Source organism: Protopterus annectens, chromosome 5.part0 (assembly GCF_019279795.1).
Source record: "Protopterus annectens isolate FY-2018-M chromosome 5.part0, PAN1.0, whole genome shotgun sequence".
Taxonomy (NCBI): Eukaryota; Metazoa; Chordata; order Ceratodontiformes; family Protopteridae; genus Protopterus; species Protopterus annectens.
Genome location: NC_056735.1, coordinates 1,541,425,693 through 1,541,445,936, shown reverse-complemented (window position 1 = coordinate 1,541,445,936; position 20,244 = coordinate 1,541,425,693).

The window sequence follows — 20,244 nt, the reverse complement described above, 5'->3', positions numbered from 1 at the left end:
GGTTAGCCTGGATGACACCACTTTTTGGCACCTGCCTTCAGTTCTCAGGCTAACAGATACCAAGAGAGTTTTATCATCTCTGTGGGAGAAGTACATATCTCTTAGATGTGCAGCTGTTAGGAAGCAATAAAGCATTTTAAATTTTAAACCGAGTAATTAAAATTACTTTCAAGACAATAGAAAAACTTCTAGCTCCAGACATTGCGTCTGCTTGCTGCACTGAAACACAATTGTAAAACACATGGATTCCAACGTATTTTCTTGAAGTTTGGCAAGTTAACCCTGTATGTTCCAGCTTCTACTTTAAAACATGCATTTGCACAGGTATATAGTTTATATACATTTCTGTACTTTTTTCAGTAGGGTACACTGTGGTTACATTCATGAAGCTTGGTACATAACATACAGTTCTCTCACATTTGTAAGACAAGCATATGCATCATATTACTATTACAACTGACATATGATTATTTACAAAATTCCAGATAACTGGGCTGGCAGTGCCACATTTCTATGTAAATCATATTAATATTTTCAAGTGACATATGATTATTTACAAAATTCCAGAGAGCTGGACTGGCAGTATTTCCCTGGTGTCACAATATATATATATATATATATATATATATATATATATATATATATATATATATATATATATGTGTGTGTGTGTGTATGTGTGTGTATCTATCTAAACCAATAGACTTGGTAATATAAAACATTACACTGAAGAGGTAGAGTGTAGATGTATATTGAGGCTACAGGCGCACAAAGCATATGGCTTGAATGAAAAGGTCTCACTCAAACCATTTTTGGCAGCTAGACCTTACAAACACTGAATCTATTCATATATTCATTGGTATTTTCTCTGGGATTTTAGTATATTGTTCTAAATGCCATTACAATATGAATGCCTTATTGGTTGCGTCATTTGATGCATATGAAGTGTGTTGCTTATTTCATATTATTTTATTTATTGTTTTAGATGGTTTTATAAAATATAGAAGTATATCTTTAAATTTTAATTGTAAACCCTAACTGAATGATTTTTTATGATTGTTAATTGTTAATGCTATTTAAGATGATGTACAATGCTATGCAGTTATTGAAGTCTGATGAAACATTTTTTGAACATGAAAGCGCTCACTTGGATCCTGCATTTGTGTTATTTCATTAAACTCTTGAAGTGAAGACTGGAGTTATTCGTCATTTACAGCTGTGGTGTACCCCTTTTTTGTTTGCTCTTTGGATATTGATTTATTAAGGGGCACTTTACTCAGCATACTGTGTTTTTTTGAACTTTGTTACTTTTATACATCGTTGCTGAGACATGGCTGATGAAATTGAAGTGCTGAATAGCACTGATATGTTGCAATTGGAGCAAGGATTTTCGCTCAGTGGTTTAGTAAGTGTTACCACAAATCCATTGTTAAAACTTACTACGAAGGAACTTACTACCAATGGGGATGTTACTGTGAATAGACAACATAATATGGATGTTATATTAAAAACCAGACGACTTGAGAACAAACTTCAGAAACTAAAAAACATCCAATGGCAGAAACAGCATATGGAAGCGTGCTTGAGCTTCCAAGTAGTTCCTAGAGGTTTGAGGGTATTGAAGATGCTGACCTTTGGAACTACTTATCCTGACCTATTATGTAAGTGGCAGAAGTTAAATCTTGATACGAGCTATGGATATATCAAATTGCTTATCGAACAATATTGTTCAATAGAAAAAACATTGACCGCTGAGGTCAATGCAATTGAACTAGAGCTTAAGCACTTGCTTAATTCTACGGAATTGAATGTCTTATATAGAGATTTAAAAACTCTAGTGTTTTCCCTTGATAATAAGTTATTGCAAGACAAAAAGAAAAAACTTGAGCGGGACTTTATCGATTTTCAAAAAGGTAATGTTTTCTCTTGGCCGAAAGATAATATGAGTAGTAATTTTAATGGTAACGGAGAGAACAGATATTCTAATAATTATCCACTGAATAAGAAGGGCTTGATTAATTCCAACAATACCACCCATATACCGGCATCAGTGCCTGCTCTGGGGGCGGAGGTAGACACAAATGTGGGCATTGGATATGAGAACTTACACGTTGACGTGAGCAACGTGATGACGCCAGGAGATACAATGGGGAAAATCTTAGTAGAAGCGATGGTGCACTCCAGTGGTGAGGACACAGCCATAATGAAGCAAGCGTTGGTCTCGAGTCAGTCTGATAATTTGCAGATGAGGGACGTTAGGAAAAAAGTACATGATATTTCTTCTAAAACAGCTTCTCTGGATGGCGATGTCTTTATGAAAGAGAATGGTTTCCCTTCTTTTCCATTACCAATCAGGCAGTTCGAAAGGAAAATGTGGTCACCACAGAACAAGATACGGAAAAGGAAGAACACCGAGGAGGTATACGAACAACAGAAGAAAGCACTACGACCCACCACCAGGATTTAGTGGTTAATATTTCAAGGTATGAATTAACTGAGTATGAGCTTTCTGTGCTTAACAAGGGACTTAGTTTCATACCTTCTGGTTTCACTGATGTTACGGATATAATTATTGATATTAAAATGTTCACCAGAAGCATCAGTTTAAAAATGTTATTTGGTGAAGATGCATGTAATGCTAACGTCAATGCTAATATGAATGTATTTAGGAAACCATCCACATTTGCACCTCAAATACATCCACTGTTAGAAGCCTTTGAGCATGCATGTGAGAGTGACCTATTAGACCTATATAAAAGAGATGATGTAAAATCAAATTTCTATAACATGACAAGAAATGAAAAGGATGCTATTTTAAGTTTACAAAAAAATAATAATATTATAATATGACAAGCCGACAAAGGTGGGGCTGTCGTGGTAATGGATCATGATGTATATAGAATTAAGATAGATCAATTACTATCAGATGACTTGACTTATCGCCATTTGAATGGCGTTACATTAAATAAAATCATTAAAGATGTACATAGTCATCTATATGATCTTTTATTGTGCAATGTGATAGATGCTGATTTATATAGGTATTTTTTAGTGGAGAAGCCTTTAGTTCCTACTTTTAGGGGCCTGCCGAAAATTCATAAGGATTTTTATAATCCTCCGCTGAGACCAATTGTCTCAGGAAATGGATGGCTTACTGAGCCCATGTCGATTTTTTTGGATAAACAGTTCAAACCCATTGTGGAAAAGATTACATCAGTATTAAGGGACACTCAACACTTTCTTGAAAACCTTGCTGAGTGCAACCTATCCAGCTCGATCATAGAAAGTGATATTTTAGTAACCCTTGACGTGAAATCCCTATTTACCTCAATACCTAACAGTATTGGGATGGACTATGTAAGGTTATTACTTTTAGACAAAGACATCCCTAGTAATGAAGTTATGAAATGGATGCTTATTTTAGACATAGCATTGAGCAACAATGTCTTACTATATGATAATACCTATTATTTACAGCAGAAAGGGGTAGCAATGGGGACACCTTGTGCTAAGTCCTATGCCAACTTGGTGTTGGCATATTGGGAAGCACCTATGTTTTGGGCAATATGTTATTCCACGACTGTATCAAGTATTATGGACGATTTATAGATGATGTGTTCATTGTTTGGAGTGGTACTGTAGAAGAATTGAATGATTTTGTCATTTATATAAATGGTACTACAACTGTTCTAGACTTTGAATGTACACATTCGCAAAATACCATTGAATTTTTGGATGTTAGACTGAATAAGGGGGTTAACGGCATGGAAACTGTTATGTTTAGAAAGTCTTGCTGGAAGAATAATTTATTGCATCGCAATAGTATGCATCCTAGACACATTTTTCCCAATATATTAAAAAGTCAGGTATATAGGGTATCCAGGTTGACCACACAGGAGGGTGAATATGATCAACAGCAGAAGACATTGGTTAAGAATTTTTTTGAAAGAGGATATAAAAATACGGAGATTAGGGACACCTTATCTTTTTGTAATACGCACAGAAAAGACAAGGGCAAACCTTTTTACCATAGGCAGTCAGCAACTACATCTGATGAAAAATTCTCTAGGGCAAAGAATAAGAATAGATTGGTTATTCCTTTTACTAATAGGAATACACAGATTAAAGAAGTCATTGAAAAAAATTGGAGACTTCTGACTACAGATGAGAGAATAAGTGAATTGGTGGATTATAGACCTAATATAACTTATAGGAATATGAAGTCTTTAAAAAGGCTCTTACGTTATGAAAATAATGATGGAGAGAGTATTTTTTCACAGAGGTTAGGAACTTATGCATGTCGATCTTGCAACCAGTGCTCTCACATATCTAATGATGATAGATTTGTACACCCTGTAACTGGACGTGTATATACTTTTAAGTTCTGTGCTGATTGCAAATCAAGGGATTTAGTCTATTTAGCACAGTGCCAGTTATGTAGATATTTTTATGTAGGAAAAACCAATAGGACATTACGGGAAGGCATTAGGGAACATTTGTATGCCATTAATAAAGAGAACACAAGTAATGCCTTGGCACAACATGTAATTGACAATGGCTTGACACATACTTTTAAATTCAGGGTCTTGGAAATGGTGAAAAAAACCAATAGACTTGGTAATATAAAAAATTACACTGAAGAGGTAGAGTGTAGATGGATATTGAAGCTACAGGTGCACAAAGCATATGGCTTGAATGAAAAGGTCTCACTCAAACCATTTTTGGCAGCTAGACCTTACAAACACTGAATTTATTTGTATATTCATTGGTATTTTCTCTGGGATTTTAGTATATTGTTCTAAATGCCATTACAATATGAATGCCTTATTGGTTGCGTCATTTGATGCATATGAAGTGTTTTGCTTATTTCATATCATTTTATTTATTGTTTTAGATGGTTTTATAAAATATAGAAGTATATCTATAAATTTTAATTGTAAACCCTAATTGAATGATTTTTTATGATTGTTAATTGTTAATGCTATTTAAGATGATGTACAATGCTATGCAGTTATTGAAGTCTGATGAAACGTTTTTTGAACGTGAAAGCGCTCACTTGGATCCTGCATTTGTGTTATCTCATTAAACTCTTGAAGTGAAGACTGGAGTTATTCGTCATTTACAGCTGTGGTGTACCCCTTTTTTGTTTGCTCTTTGTGTGTATCTATCTATATCTATATCTGCATCTGTATATATATATATATATATATATATATATGTATATATATATATATATATATATATATATATATATATATATATATATATATATATATATCAAGAGAGAGAAATGGACACATACAATCCTACATGCATATCACACAGAGACACACACATGCAGACACATATACACACACACACACACACACACACACACACACACACACACACACACACACACACACACACACACACACTCATCTATATATATGCATATCTATAGATAGATACACATATGTATATATATATATATATATATATATATATATATATATATATATATATATATATATAGATATAAAGAGAGAGAGAAAGAGATAATACAATTCTGTCACATCAAAAAAGTTAATTGCTGATTACATTGGATGTAGCTTTGCATGTCTCTCTCTGACCCTCATTCCAACTCTCTCAAAAGATGCAATGCATAGTTTAGCCATAAATAAAATCTCATATCATACCTTAAGAGTCCTCTTTTAGATGATCCTTAGGGTGAAGAACTAGTTTATTTAATTACTGCTTTAAGCCAACCTCTTACATATAGCCTTGATTGTCAATTAATGCATGTATCTGTCCATTTATCTATCTCTCTCTTTATATATGTATATAGATATATGGGAGTCCAAACTTTTATCTATGTGGGTTTTCATCAATGAGTAAAAAGAGGTACAGCTGTTGAAATAGTGCAGACTTTTTCAATACGAGATCATGGTATAGTTAGAATTGTGGAATATGCCTTTTCCCCACTGTAGTCCAAACTATGTGTTGGTATATATAATTATCAGGAAGTGTGGGGGTGCAGGGGCCTTGTTCATCTGAATTTTTTATTTTATTTTTATTATTTTATAATTTGTGGGTTCATGTTTAATTTCTAAGATGATTAGTTGTTGGTTATTTGTGGATCAACATTTAGTGTGTTAGAGAAGAAGCGAAATATAGATTATAGATATAGATATAGTTATAGACATATTTGGATATGTGTGTGTGGGTTTAATAAATTTTAGAAAGGAATGGGAAAAGTAAAACTGAAAATAGGAACAAATTGATGTAGTGTGGTCAAGATGACGACTTTTTATTAGAAGATAAACTTTTGTGAGACACGGTTTTGATGGTCATCTGGCTATAATTTATTTCTTATTGTTATGGTTATGGGCTGTGTTTTCAAAGCAAATCTGTTTATGGTGAGTGCTTGCCTCAGAAGAGAAAGCTAAGCTGGCATTGCACTGAATTTTTAAATTTAATTGTTTCTGTGTGGTCATCTGCCATAGTGTCTCCCATACAGGGTCATAATTATTTATTTATTTGTTTGTTTGTTTGTTTGTTTGTTTGTTTGTTTGTTTGCTTATTGCATTGGTTAACCGGAAAAGTCTACTGGGCCTAGGTGAGCCCATTTTCAGTAGAGACCCGGGGAGAAAATCTCCACATAACATTAATAGTACATGCAAGAAAAAGCACAATATACAGTATATATATATATATATATATATATATATATATATATATATATATATATATATATATATATATATATATACAGTTTAAATGCATGGTTCATAGGTTCATAGGTTCATACTAGGCTATCTGCCCTAGGGCATTTATAAGCCTAGCCAGAGTGTGTATGGCTTTCGCCACCCATTTTAAATTAATTTTGCTATGCCCTTTTTCGAGGTTAGTATACTGTGCCTCTGTCTAACAGTGACACAGAAGTGATACCCGGGGTAAACCTACGATAGAACCCACACTGTAAAAGTAGCCGACTCCAAATCCAGCTCCAGACAAGTGACAAGTGGAGTACCTCAGGGTTCAGTCCTGGGGCCGCTCTTGTTTGGCATCTACTTCTCTGAAGTACAGGTCAACACTAAGGGACTCTGGCTAACAAAGTTTGCAGATGACTGCAAACTGGGAGCCATTATTGAATCCCCAAATGATGTGGATACTCTACAAAAGGGCCTTACAGAAACAGATGCTTGGTGCCAGAGCCATGGGCTCAAGCTCAATGCCAAGAAATGTATTGTTATCCCTTTGGGAAAAAACATGTATCCATGAATTACCATATAGGTGGCAGTACACTAAACACAGAAAGTGTGATAAGAGACTTAGGGACACAGGTGGACAGTGGTCTCACCTTCGATAACCACATCGCCACAACAGTCAGGAAATCCTTCTATGTGGCACACCTCAACACGAAGGGCTTTTCATCCAGAAGAAGGAGGTCATTGTCCCACTGTACTCATCCCTCATTAGACCCATTATAGAATACAATGCCCCATTTGGTATGTACCTCTCAAGACATCTGCAACAACTGGAAAGGCCTCAGAAATACCTCACTAAAAGAATCACAGGCCTAAAGCAGATGCCCTATGCTGACCGCCTAAAAACTCCAGCTATACTCTGTCATATCGCCTACTCAGAGGCGATCTCTGCTTAACATACAAGGCCATGTCAAACCCAGAGCTGTTGGACATGCTACACTTAAAGAAATCCCAATCCCTCAGAGCTACATGCTCCAGGAATCTAAACCTTGTCATCACAATAAACAAAACATGTTGGAGGGATAGGTTCCTGACCCAGAGACTCCCAGACTCTGGAATAGATTGCCCATAAATGTCAAGCAGAGTGCCTCTTTGGACCTCTTCAAGAGGAACCTTGACGATTGGATGGGAGAAAGGAAATTCACCCCAGGGATCACGTCGCCCTGCTAGACAGGGTCCAGGAAAGTAAATAATGTGGGAAGAAATATTCAGGGAATTGTTATGGCTAGGCTTGTATAGGCCCTAGGGCTGATAGCCTAGTACTAACCTATGAACCTATGAACCTATCTCCCATCCACTCATCAAGATTCCTCTTGAAGAGAGTCAATGAGGGACTCTGCCTAACCTGGACTGGGATTTTATTCCAGAGTGAAGGGAACCTCTGGGTTATGAATCTGTCCCTCCAGCATGTCCTATTTATTTCAGTGCTGAGGTTTAAGTCCCTCGATCGTGTAGCTTGATGGGATTTGGATTTTCTGAGGTGCAGCATGTCCATTAATTCCGGGTTGGACATGGCTTTATACGTCAGGCACAGATCGCCTCTGAGCAGGCGGTATGCCACTGAGTAGAGCTGGAGTTTCTTTAACCGGGCAGCATACGGCATCTGTTTGAGCCCCTTGATCCTCTCGGTGAGGTACTTTTGGGGTCTTTCCAGTTGCTGCAGGTGTCTGGTAAGGTACATCCCAAAAGGGCCATTGTACTCAATTAAGGGCCTGATGAGGGATGAGTAAAGAGGCACGATGACCTCCCCTGATCTACATGTGAATCCCTTCATGATTAGGTGGGCTATATAAAATGTTTTTCTAACCACTTTGGCCACGTGGTTGTCAAATAAGAGATTGCTATCAACTTGGGTCCCCAGGTCCCTAATTACTTCTTCTGTACTTAATGGATTACCACCTATGTGGTAATTTGTGGGCACTTTGTTTTTGCCAAAGGGGATGACTATACACTTTTTGGCGTTTAGCTTGAGGCCATGACTCTGGCACCAGTTGTCTGTTTCTATGAGGCCCTTTTGGAGGATGCTTGTGTCAGCTGGAGAGTCTATTATGGCGCCCAGTTTGCAGTCATCTGAACTTGGTCAGCCACAGTCCTTCCATGTTGGCCTGTACCTCCGAGAAATATATACCGAACAAGAGAGGACCCAAGACTGAGCCTTGTGGGACGCCACTTGTAACTGGTTTGGAGTCTGACATGGCTCCAGCTATTCTAACCATGTGGGTTCTGTCCTTGAGCCAGTTTGCAACCCATCTAGTGACATAGGGGTTTATATTTAAGCTGGTGAGCTTATCTATAATGCCCGAGTGGGGTATTGTATCGAAGGCTTTGGCGAGGTCCAGGTAGGCTGTGTGGACCACCTTCCCCTTGTCAATGGCCTTGGTGACTGTTTCAAAGAAATCGTCCAGGTTTAAGAGGCAGGATCTGCCCTTAACAAAGCCGAACTGGGTAGGATCCAGTGTCTGTAGGTCCCCAATATCTTTATTTATGAGGTCCATGATGATCCTTTCCATAGCTTTGCAGACCAAGCTAGTGAGACTTATGGGGCAATAGTTTCCAGGATCCGTTGAGGCACCACCTTTGTGGAGAGGGACCACTGTTGCTGTACGCCACTCTTTGGGTACATATTCTGTAGTAAGGCTGAGATTGAACAGTAGTTTTAGGTTGGGTTTAGCTCTTCTTGGAGTTCATGTAGGATGCAGCCCGGGACACTGTCTGGTCCCATATGCTGTGTTTCTTGCTTTGGAGAGGGCAGCTCTTACCTGAGCATCTGAGATGTCAGGGGGGCAGCACTCTGCTGGGATAGATATTAGCCCTTTTTGTGGGGAGGGGGGGGAGAAGTTTGCGCTGAACCTGCCAGCTAGGATGTTGGCAATGTCTGTGGGGTTGGTGTATTTTTTGTCATTTTGGACTAATTCTGAGCATATCTGGGAATTCCCACCCAGGTTCCTAACATAACTAAAGAAAGCCTTGTGATTATCCTTAGTGTCCTGTGCAATTTTTCTCTCGAAGCTGGCCTTAGACGATTTTATGAGTGCCCGTAGTGTTTTGCTAATACTGATCAGAGATGCCTTCCCTTTTTGGGATTTTGCTCTGTCATGTAGTAGCTTCCTCCTTCTATTGTATAGTTTGTTTATGGCTAGGGTCCACCAGACAGGATGTCTGCCTTTGGAGGATTGGGTCTTGGTTTTATCTGGGATTGCATGATCCATGCATTCCTGAAGGTGTTCATAGAATGCGTTTATAAAGGATTTTGTGGTCTGGGCTGTATTATCCACAGGCCCGGGGGCTTTGACGGATTCCACCTTGGTTTTGAGGAGTGTGAAATTTGCTTTAGAGAAGTTTTTCACTGTGGTTTTCTGGGCATGGGGTGGGGTCGGGATGTGAATATCCAGTGAGATTAGTTTATGGTCTGATCTTACCAGTGAGGGATACACTTCTGGTCTGGAGCATAGAGTCCCCATGTTGGTGATGATCAGGTCCAGTATGTTTTCCCCTCTTGTGGGAGTGGTAACAAGTTGTTCCATAGCATTTGAGTTTATAAATTCTAGGAACCATTGGGCTAGGGTGTTGGAGCTAGAGTAATGCTCCCAGTCTATGGTTGGGTAGTTGAAGTCACCCAATATAATGGTGTTTGGAGAGACCTTCATATTTTCCAGTGTTCTCAGGAAGGCCGAGTGGGGTTCCTGGGTTTGGGAGGGTGGTCTGTAGCAGGCTATAAACTGAAAGGCAGTTTTAACCACTGTTAGTTGCACATGGATAGTCTCTGATGCTTCGTGCTATGCCACCAACCTGGAGGTGTGGGTATCTTTGACTAATATTGATACTCCCCGTCATTTTGTTGTTCGGTCCAAGTTTTGGGGCCGAAAAGCATGGTATGAGGTATAACCTGGTAGTGCTGGGGTGCTCTTGAGAGCCTTGAACCAGGTTTCTGTTACTGCACAGATATCGATGTTCTCCATGCTAAGGAGAGTTTCGAGTGAGTGCATCTTGAGGTTTAGACTTCTGGCGTTGAGTAGCATTACTCTTAGTTTCTTATCCCTTGTGATACCTATGGAGGTGAGTTTGTCTTTTGAGCCTTGCCTAAAAAAGGGACTATGGGGGTAGCAAGAGCCTTTGCCAATATCCAAAAGCCCAGGGGTGACATGTGCAAACCATCCCTAGCGAAGCATTGTGGCTTGTCGAGCATGTCATCCCAGGCTGACAGGCATTGGATCCCCTTTGAATGACACCAATACTTAAGCCAATTGTTGAAATTGATAATCTTGTCTTCATACTGTGGCATCATTCTTGGTGAGGGTAAGATGCTACTCAAGGTCAGGGTCATACCGGCCTGGGCTACATGCTCAGAGAGCATGGAAATAAATATTAAATTCAATGGTACAAGTTGTTTACAAATATTATACATCAACATTGTGTACAATTTGATCATTGAGGATGGAGTTAGTCAGGTAGTGTAGCAGTTTTGAGGCATAATCAGTTGAATTCAGCAAGTCAGAGAGAGCTCCCAAGTAGTGATATTGCAGAGGGATATAGCGGTGGATCAGGTGTTAGGAGGTACTACTTTGGCACAAGTACATTCCCAGATAGAAGAGCCGTGTGATCTGAGAGATCTTAAAAAGAGCAGGATTACTGATTGTTCAGATAATAGGTTGGGGGGGTGGGGCATTCCATAGTTTTGAGACAGTAAAAGAGTACAGCATTTGACCAGGTATAAGGTTAGGTTTTTCACCTTTCATCATCATTGTGTTTTTGGATCTTAGCAGCCTGTTAGCGTGGTATGTAGTCAATAAGGAGGAGAGGGTGGAGCAAGTTGAAGGCTAGGATATGAATTTACCTGCAATGGTTAATTGTGAATAAGTGACGTAGTGTGAGAGTTTGAACCAGTTTAGCTGTTGTACAGATAAGCAATGGTGTGCTGAGTTTTTTTTTTAATTTGTTATAAATTTGGCAATGCTGTTGTAACATGAGTCCAGTTTGGTTTTCATGGAGGACTGGATATTGGTGAGGATTGCAGCACCGTATAGTAGAGATGGTAGCAGGAAGGATGATGCTAAAGCTTTTTTAGCAGTAATATTAATGTAGTATTTGTGTCTATAGAGGGTACCCAATTTTTGATGTGTTTTTTGATGTTGCTATGGATATGGAGGTCAAATATTAGATTTTCATCAATAATATCTCTGAGCAGTTTGGTACTTGGAACAACTTCAATGAAAGTATTATTATGGGATTGGACATAAAGTCATTCTTGTTTAGAGTGGTAGTTTCTTGGGGGGATATTAGAAGTTTTGTTTTATTGGGATTCAGAGTGAGATGGTTGTTTGACATCCAAGTTTCAGTTGAAGTGAAAGCATTTTGGGTAAGATGTAACTCAGATATAGATTTGTAGAACCATCTGCGTATTGGATAACTGTGCCATGGGTAAGGGTGGTGTGGAAGTTGTTAATGAATATACTGAAAAGGAGGGGATCTAGTATAGATCCTTGAGGTACACCTGTGGTTGTGTTGAGAAAAGATAAAAAAGAGTGTTGCCATTTGGTCGATTGTTGCCTGTTGGTGAGGTAGTCTGAGAACCAGTTTAAGGTATGGGGTGAGAGACCTAAGGTGGTGAGTTTTGTGAGAAGAAGGGTATGTGAAACCATGTTGAAGGCCTTAGAGAGATCTATGAACAGTGAAGAGACTATGTAACTGGCATTGCAAGCCCTGTTTACTGTATCCATAAAGGATGTGAGAGCAGTGCAGGTAGTATGACCTGGCCTGAAGCCATGCTGTGTGGAGGAAAGTTTCTGGTTTTGGCCAAGATATTTAAGAAGATGAGCATGAATTCATTTTTCTAATATTTTAGAGATGGGAGAGAGGATAGTGATGGATAGGAAATTAGAGATATCAGAGTTGTTGCCACCTTTATGGAGTGGAAGAACAAATGCTTTCTTCCATATGTTTGGTATACTGGACTTCTGAATAGATCTATGGAGGAGTATGCTGATAGGATAGGGAATGGAGTTTGCAGATAGTTGTAGAAATTCAGCAGGTAAATTGTCTGGTGTGTTAGTGCAATGTTTGAGTTTATGAAGTAGTTTTTTTATAGTGGAAGTTGGTATAGGTGAGAATGAGAATAGAGGAGTAGCAGACGAGTGTGAAGTGGGAGGTGCAGGTAGGCAGGGGTTGATAGGTGGGAAGATAGACATGAGTTTAACTATGGTGTCAATAAAATACGAGCCGAAGAGCAAGGCTATCGCAGTGGGAGTTTTATCTGGATTGGGGCAAGGATTGTTATTTTTACCTGGATGGAGTAGGGAATTGATTGTGCTCCAAAATTTCTTTGGTTTAGTTTGTATTGGTCTGGAAGGCTTAGGAAGTGTTCTTTTTCATTTTAAATCAGTAGTCATTTTACCTGGTTGCATAATTGTTTATATCGAATGAGGTTGTTAGGATTTTTATTTTTTGCCAGGTTTTCCAAGCTTTATCTCCAGCAGACATAATTTGCTTTGTGTGTTTGGTAAGCCAGGTTGCTTGTTTGGCTTTTAATCTTTTTAGTCGAGGTGGTGCTAAACTATTTAAAATTCTAAGAAATGTTGAATTGAAGAATTCAACAGCCTCATGGAGAGGGAGATATTTGAGTGGGGTCCATTTGATCCTTTGTAAGATTTCATTAAAGGTTTTGGGGGAGAAGTGAGATAAATCTCTGGTTTGCTTAACTTGGTGTGTGCCTAGGACTGAGGTGCTCTTATGAGTTATAAAGGCTGATAAGTGGTCACTAATATTGTTAGGTAGTGTGCCAGAGGAGAAGATTTCATTAGGATCATAGATGAGTATCCAATCCAGAATTGAGCCCCTGCCCATTTTATTGTTGGGCCTGGATATAGTTGTTATTAGTTATGTATAGTTATATAGGTTTATGCTGCTGGAAGGGTCCTGATTAGATATATCAAGCCAGTTAATGTTAATGTCCCCTAGGATGGTGGTTTCATTTGTAATGTTATTAGCTGACCCAGCAAGAATATATTTTAGTGTAGGAATGTTGTTGCCTGGGTGGATGTATATGACTATGATACAAAGGTTTTTACTATTATTCATTTCTAGAAAGGATACTAGTATCTCTGCTGTTGAGAATTGTAGCACAGGTTTTGTGTATTGAACTACAGGCAAGGTGTTTGGGTATATAAATGTGATACCTCCCTTTTTATGTGGTCTATCTATTCTGAGGCAATTGCCATTAGGCGACAGGAATTTGGCATCTTTAATATAAGGTTTTAACCATGTCTCAGTAATGGCAATAATGTCTGGTTTGTTTTTGTCTAACCAGGCATATAGGTGTAGTATTTTATTTCTAATGCTTTGGAGATTGATGGTAGTGAAGTTTAGGGACTTTAAGGAGGTTGGGGGTTATAACAGGCTGGAGGGGGACCAAGGTTTGGATGTATATCGTCGCATTGACTTAGGTTGTGTTGGGTGGGGAGATTTACAGGTTGCAGTTTCTTTTTAATATTGAGGAGATTGTTTAGAATTGAGTTGTTTTGGTGGATGTTAGTTCACATCAGAGGGCTAAGGGATGGAGGTGCAGCATGATTACCTTTGAACTGGCCCTGCTCAACAAGTGTGCATGTAAAATACTTATTCTGACTATGCTTTCCTGTTTCTCTGGTGGTATCCATTTTGCAGACTCATAAGCCTTTTAAACTCATTACCAACATCATCCAACTCTATTCATTGAAGTTTAGTCATCTGCTCTTTCTTATCAACAATCTAGGCTCTTATTCTCAAGGATCCACAGTTTCTGTATGTGTATGCAGATGTGTACAACACTAACGTAGTTCTGTGTTCCATTTTGCTCTGTAATTAAACCTATGAGAATAAAGGCAGTGCTAAAGGTCTGGATTTTATATATATATATATATATATATATATATATATATATATATATATATATATATATATATATATATATATATATATATATATATATATATATATATATATATATATATATATATATATATATATATATATATATATACATAAATGTTGTGCTTCTTTTGGCTTTTCCCGGTTAGGGGTCACCACAGCAGATTTCTGGTCTGCTAATGATTGGCAGTAGATTTTTTATGGGTGCCGAGGTGCCAGCTCGATGCCCAACCTTCAACGAAGGCACACCCATTCTAAGCATGACTTTCGAACGCCACTCGACCACGGGGAGGACATGCAGACTCCACACAGAAGGCGCTCCAGTCAAGAATCGAACGGGAGATCCTCTTGCTGTGAGGCAACAACGGTACCGCTGCACCACTGCGGTATATATGTGTGTGTGTGTGTGTGTGTGTGTGTGTGTGTGTGTGTGTGTGTGTGTGTGTGTGTGTGTGTGTGTGTGTGTGTGTGTGTGTGTGTGTGTGTGTGTATGTATGCATGTATATAATTATATATACTTATACTGTAAAACTACAGTAACCAAACCAGCTTATTTTGCATGTCTGCACTTGATTTTTCATGAATCAAATATTGTGAAACTCAAACATAAGAAACGGAAGAAGCATAAGAAAATATTAGTTCAAGAAAAAAAATGTTTGAAGCAAGATATTTAACTAGAAATCCATATTCTATAAGTTGTCTTCATACAGTTGCCTGATACACTGATAAAGGGATTATGATAAATGTTTCTTCTAAGGGAAAAATATAGCCGTGTTACACATAATGTAACATTGCACAGAAACTGCAAAGAGGCTTGTCACAATGTGAGGTATTGCCAGCTATGCTAGGAGAAGTACTGCAGCAGATGTGTTACATAAACATGTACATGTAGCTGCAATTTTGTAAAGAATTATTTCTCATATTTATATCAAACTGATTTGTACAGACACATGCTGAAAAATTTATTTCTAAAGCTGCTTGTGTTAAAAATGTATCAAAAGTGCCCCCTGCTGGACAGAAAAAGAAATATACATGAATTATTCTAACTGTTTAAATGTGTATGTTTTAGCAGAGAATATTGGGAGAGAAGAGGTTAATCGCAATCCACTTAACTTTGAAAATAGTTTGAAATGAAATTACCTGGTTTAGGCCATAAAGATTGTATCTTACAATTGTCAATGCAGTTAACAAATAGCCTGTACTAGGAAGCTTTTTGTATTGTCTTGGGGTGAACTAACTGCTATTCTGGAAGGGGGAGGTTTTAAATAGTTTTATGACTTCCAGAAGCTGAAACAGATTGGAGCAAAACTCTATATGTGTGTAGTATTGACACATATGTGCTAAATCCTGTCATTTTCTAGCAATGGGGGTAGCAAGAGAACTGGAAGTCAGATGACCAGATGTATGTGATGTCATTCTGTAATACTGGGCAAAAATTATGTTTAATACTAGAAGAGACTATTACAGTCTGTTTTTGGAAAATAACATAGAAGGACCCTTCAGCTACTTCATCTTGCTTTGCTCTAGTAAGTGAACCAGGGAATAGTAATTCTTGAAATCAGCCAGGAAAATATAGTGGTATTACTTTAGTACTGTTTTTCTGTATCTGTGTGAATCTATTTATCTGTGTTATTTTAATATTTCCTGTGATTGAAACTGTGGTGTTTATTGGGAATAGATATTCAATATTTGTATGTTCCTTTATTATTTTTTAACAATATATTTAAACTTTTCATTGTGCCTTTTCCTTCAGAGAATATTTTAAACTTTGTGTGTACTTATATCTATTTAGTAACCCTGTGGCCACTCCTGAAAGCCTTACTGCATTGGTTAAACACTATAATTTGTATTAATTTCACTCAGTATAATAGGGTACCCTTTTAAAAGCCTTAGAGTAGTTGGCTTTGAAGTGTCTGTTGGTGGTATAACTATTTAGTAGTCTGGTTAGAAGGGGTTCTAGCTAGTAAATCTTTGCCAGCTTTTCCCAGGTGTGTGTGTGTGTGTGTGTGTGTGTGTGTGTGTGTGTGTGTGTGTGTGTGTGTGTGTGTGTGTGTGTGTGTGTGTGTGTGTGTGTGTGTGTGTGTGTGTGTGTGTGGGTGTGTGTGTGTGTGTGTGTGTGTGTGTGTGTGTGTGTGTGTGTGTGTGTGTGTGTGTGTGTGTGTGTGCATGTGTGTGTGTGTGTGTGTGTGTGTGTGTGTGTTTATGTGAAAATCAAATATCCAAGAGTTTGTGTATTAGCTGTTTGGAGCAGGGACATGAAGCACTAGTTTCAGAGAGAGGGTGCTGGAAAACTTGACTTGAACACTTGGCTGAGGTCTCATCTCTATAGCTGTGCCTGTGGGGAGTTATACAGGGGACCTGGAGGGAGACAAATAGAAAATTCCAGACCCCAGACTGAGTAAGTTCCCTGTGTGCTCTTAAGGGAAATTATGCTTGATGCAGGGAGCTGCATCTGGAAATACTGGGTGTATCTATTTTTATTCCAAGTGAATGTCCCTCTCCAGTGTCAGTGGTGAGGATTTAGGCTCCTTGAGTATTGGTCAAGAGAGGGGGTGTCACAGTGCTTCTCTCGAGACCATAGCGTATCCTAAAGGTATGATATTCTGACGATAACACAACAGTATACCATTGCAAAAATCCCTTTGCAACCTGTTTCATCATGATACTCTTTTGAATATTTCACATCATTATAAAGAAAACAAAATCAAACAAGTTAGAAGGCTGTGGCAGTGACTGAGGTGTTCAGAATTAATATACTGCAGTATTGCGTTGGTTTCACCAAATAATGTGAATAAACACAGATGTTATCCATAATTTCTGTGATGAACATTAGAATGGTTAATACAAGTAGTGATTTCTAATATAGAACCTGCAATGAAAATGAGTGCAAAAATCAATGAAGTTCATCTTTTGTACATTGTGAAACCAGCAATGTTAGAGCATGGACATGAAGGAAGGATTTCAGGGAGCTGAGCTGTATGCAGAAAGGAAAACACATTCTTCAGCAGTGCTGAGCTGGAAAATGTCATAAAAAATTTACTGCTTAATGATTATTTGTCTATACTAAGTAAATAAGGGTTATGAGGTTGCTTGTGGTTGTTGGGGCAGTATCCTCTCACTACTTCAGAAATGCTTTTTTCAAATTACATCTCCAGTAGATGAGCATTTAATCAAATCATGGAATCATGGTGCTTTTAAACTCTCTTACTTACTCTTTTATGATGTAAGATGGGTGGTGGGAGAAACAGTAATTAAGGAAACATGGTATGTGTACTCTATGGCACATAACTTTTTGACTCCTTATACAACATAATTTTGAAGTTGCTTTCTATTTCTAGCACTTTTTTTCTTCACTTTCCATTGCCCCTAATGTTAGTTGTTTTTCTCCTGTAAAGGTTGTCCATTGATACCCTTTTATCCCACTGGCAGGTAAAATTCACAAGCCCGAAGGATCAGATTAGCATCAGATGCAATATTTCAGATTGGCCTAATTACATTGCATCCCTCCTCATACTTCCAGGTATGTTAGTGATTAGATGTTGAAAGACATGCACATCACAGCATGTACTGTACTGGGGGTATGATTGCCATTTATAATTATCAGCCTAAGAGATTCTTCAAACTTACACCCAAAGGAGCTATGGCAGCACTCGATCCACTACTCCATTGACAGAAAGTGATCCAGTACTGGACAGTTAATTCCACTTCTTCTGGTTGGCTCTCCAGCAAGTGAACATTCACTCAAACCCAGGTTCTAAGCAGTGTAGATAAATGCAATCTGTTTCAAAATGGTCAGTGATATAGTAGATTTATATGTGTGTTCATTTTTGTGTGAGTATTTAGGAGTAAGTGTGTGTGTGTGTGTGTGTGTGTGTGTGTGTGTGTGTGTGTGTGTGTGTGTGTGTGTGTGTGTGTGTGTGTGTGTGTGTTTAGTAAACGCAACTACTATTGAAAGTTACACATCTCCAGCTTCCTGGACTAGTTGTATATTACAGGGAAGAGAATGCTATCCAGAAAAACGTTCTTATTTTAACAACACTGTCTAGTACTGGTATGTTACAATACATGGCCTATGTTTATGTGTACTGTCTTTCCATCTCATATTACTATCATATATTCAATATAATAAAATATATCACTTATCCATAATTCACAGCATAATAAATAGTGGAAGAGAACATTTTATTTCTGTGACATTTTTTGATTGCAGCATTAACAAAGATATATAAATTTTATTGCTCAGAATGTATTTTATGGGGTCTATATTGCCAGAGCAAAAGTCCTTTTGAGCGAATATCTAAGCACCAACATGTATAGCACGAACCCTGAGAATAACGAATGCACTAAAACGCAAAATTTTAAATCTCGAACTGTCATAGTCGGCCAACCCCACCACCCGCTACATACTACTTACCCAAACAAAATAAATAAACCACATACATACACTAACCAAACCCTACTTCTAACCCTAAAGTAAAGCACCAAAACCCTACTTCTAACCTTACACTAAACCCCGTATACACAACTATCTATGCACTATCCTTAACCCCTCCCTAACCCTAAGGTCCGTAACTACCGCAGATTTCCCCTACGAAAATATATACAAACAAAATAAATAATCCACATACATACATTTAACAAAACCTTACTTCTAATCCTACACTAAATCTTACATACATTACCTATCTATGCACTTACCTTAACCCGCACCCTAACCCTAAGGTCCATAACTATCGCACACTTACCTTATGGAGCTATACCACAGACGGGCCAACCATGGTAATTCGACATTTCCAAATTCGCGGTTTTTGATGTTCGCTGTAATGCCAGTTCACGCAATACGTGTCGACATTCACAGATTCGCTTAAACGGACTTTCGCGCTTGTAATAGGGACCCCATTTTATGTAGTGGCATAGACTTAAAGTTCAGTCAGGATAAAATGCATTAAAATAAGTTGAGTACAAATGTCATCAACTATACATACCTACATGTCATCTAGAGAATTGTATCATACATTCTAAGTATATCAACAATATGACAATCTACAGTTATCTTACCTCCCAATAACAGCCATTTCCAAAACATACCAATTTGCCTGTAGTTCATTTTCATTAAAAAGCTCAAAAAACTATAATTAAATATTCCATCATGAAAGAAGCATAGAATTAAATATTTTTGTTACTGTAATAACTATTCTTAACACTATTAGAAAGCGTGACTTAGCATGATCTCAGAAGTCAAATGGCATTCAACCCATTTCATACCAATCTCAATTCCCTTCCCTGCCACAAACTTCATGACTAGCAAAGTAATGTCACAGTCCAATGTGAGTGAAGCCCTTGCACTTTCTTAGATACAATTGATATCTATATTTAATTCCCAGTTTCATACACACACGCACAAACGCACACACACACACACACACACACACACACACACACACACACACACACACACACACACACACACACACACACACACACACTCACACAGTTGTTTACTGTCTTTTGAAAGTGCATCATTTTCTTCTTAATCCATTCTTCATTTCTTTCAAATATGTTTTATCTTAGCTTTCACAACCCAAGAAATTTT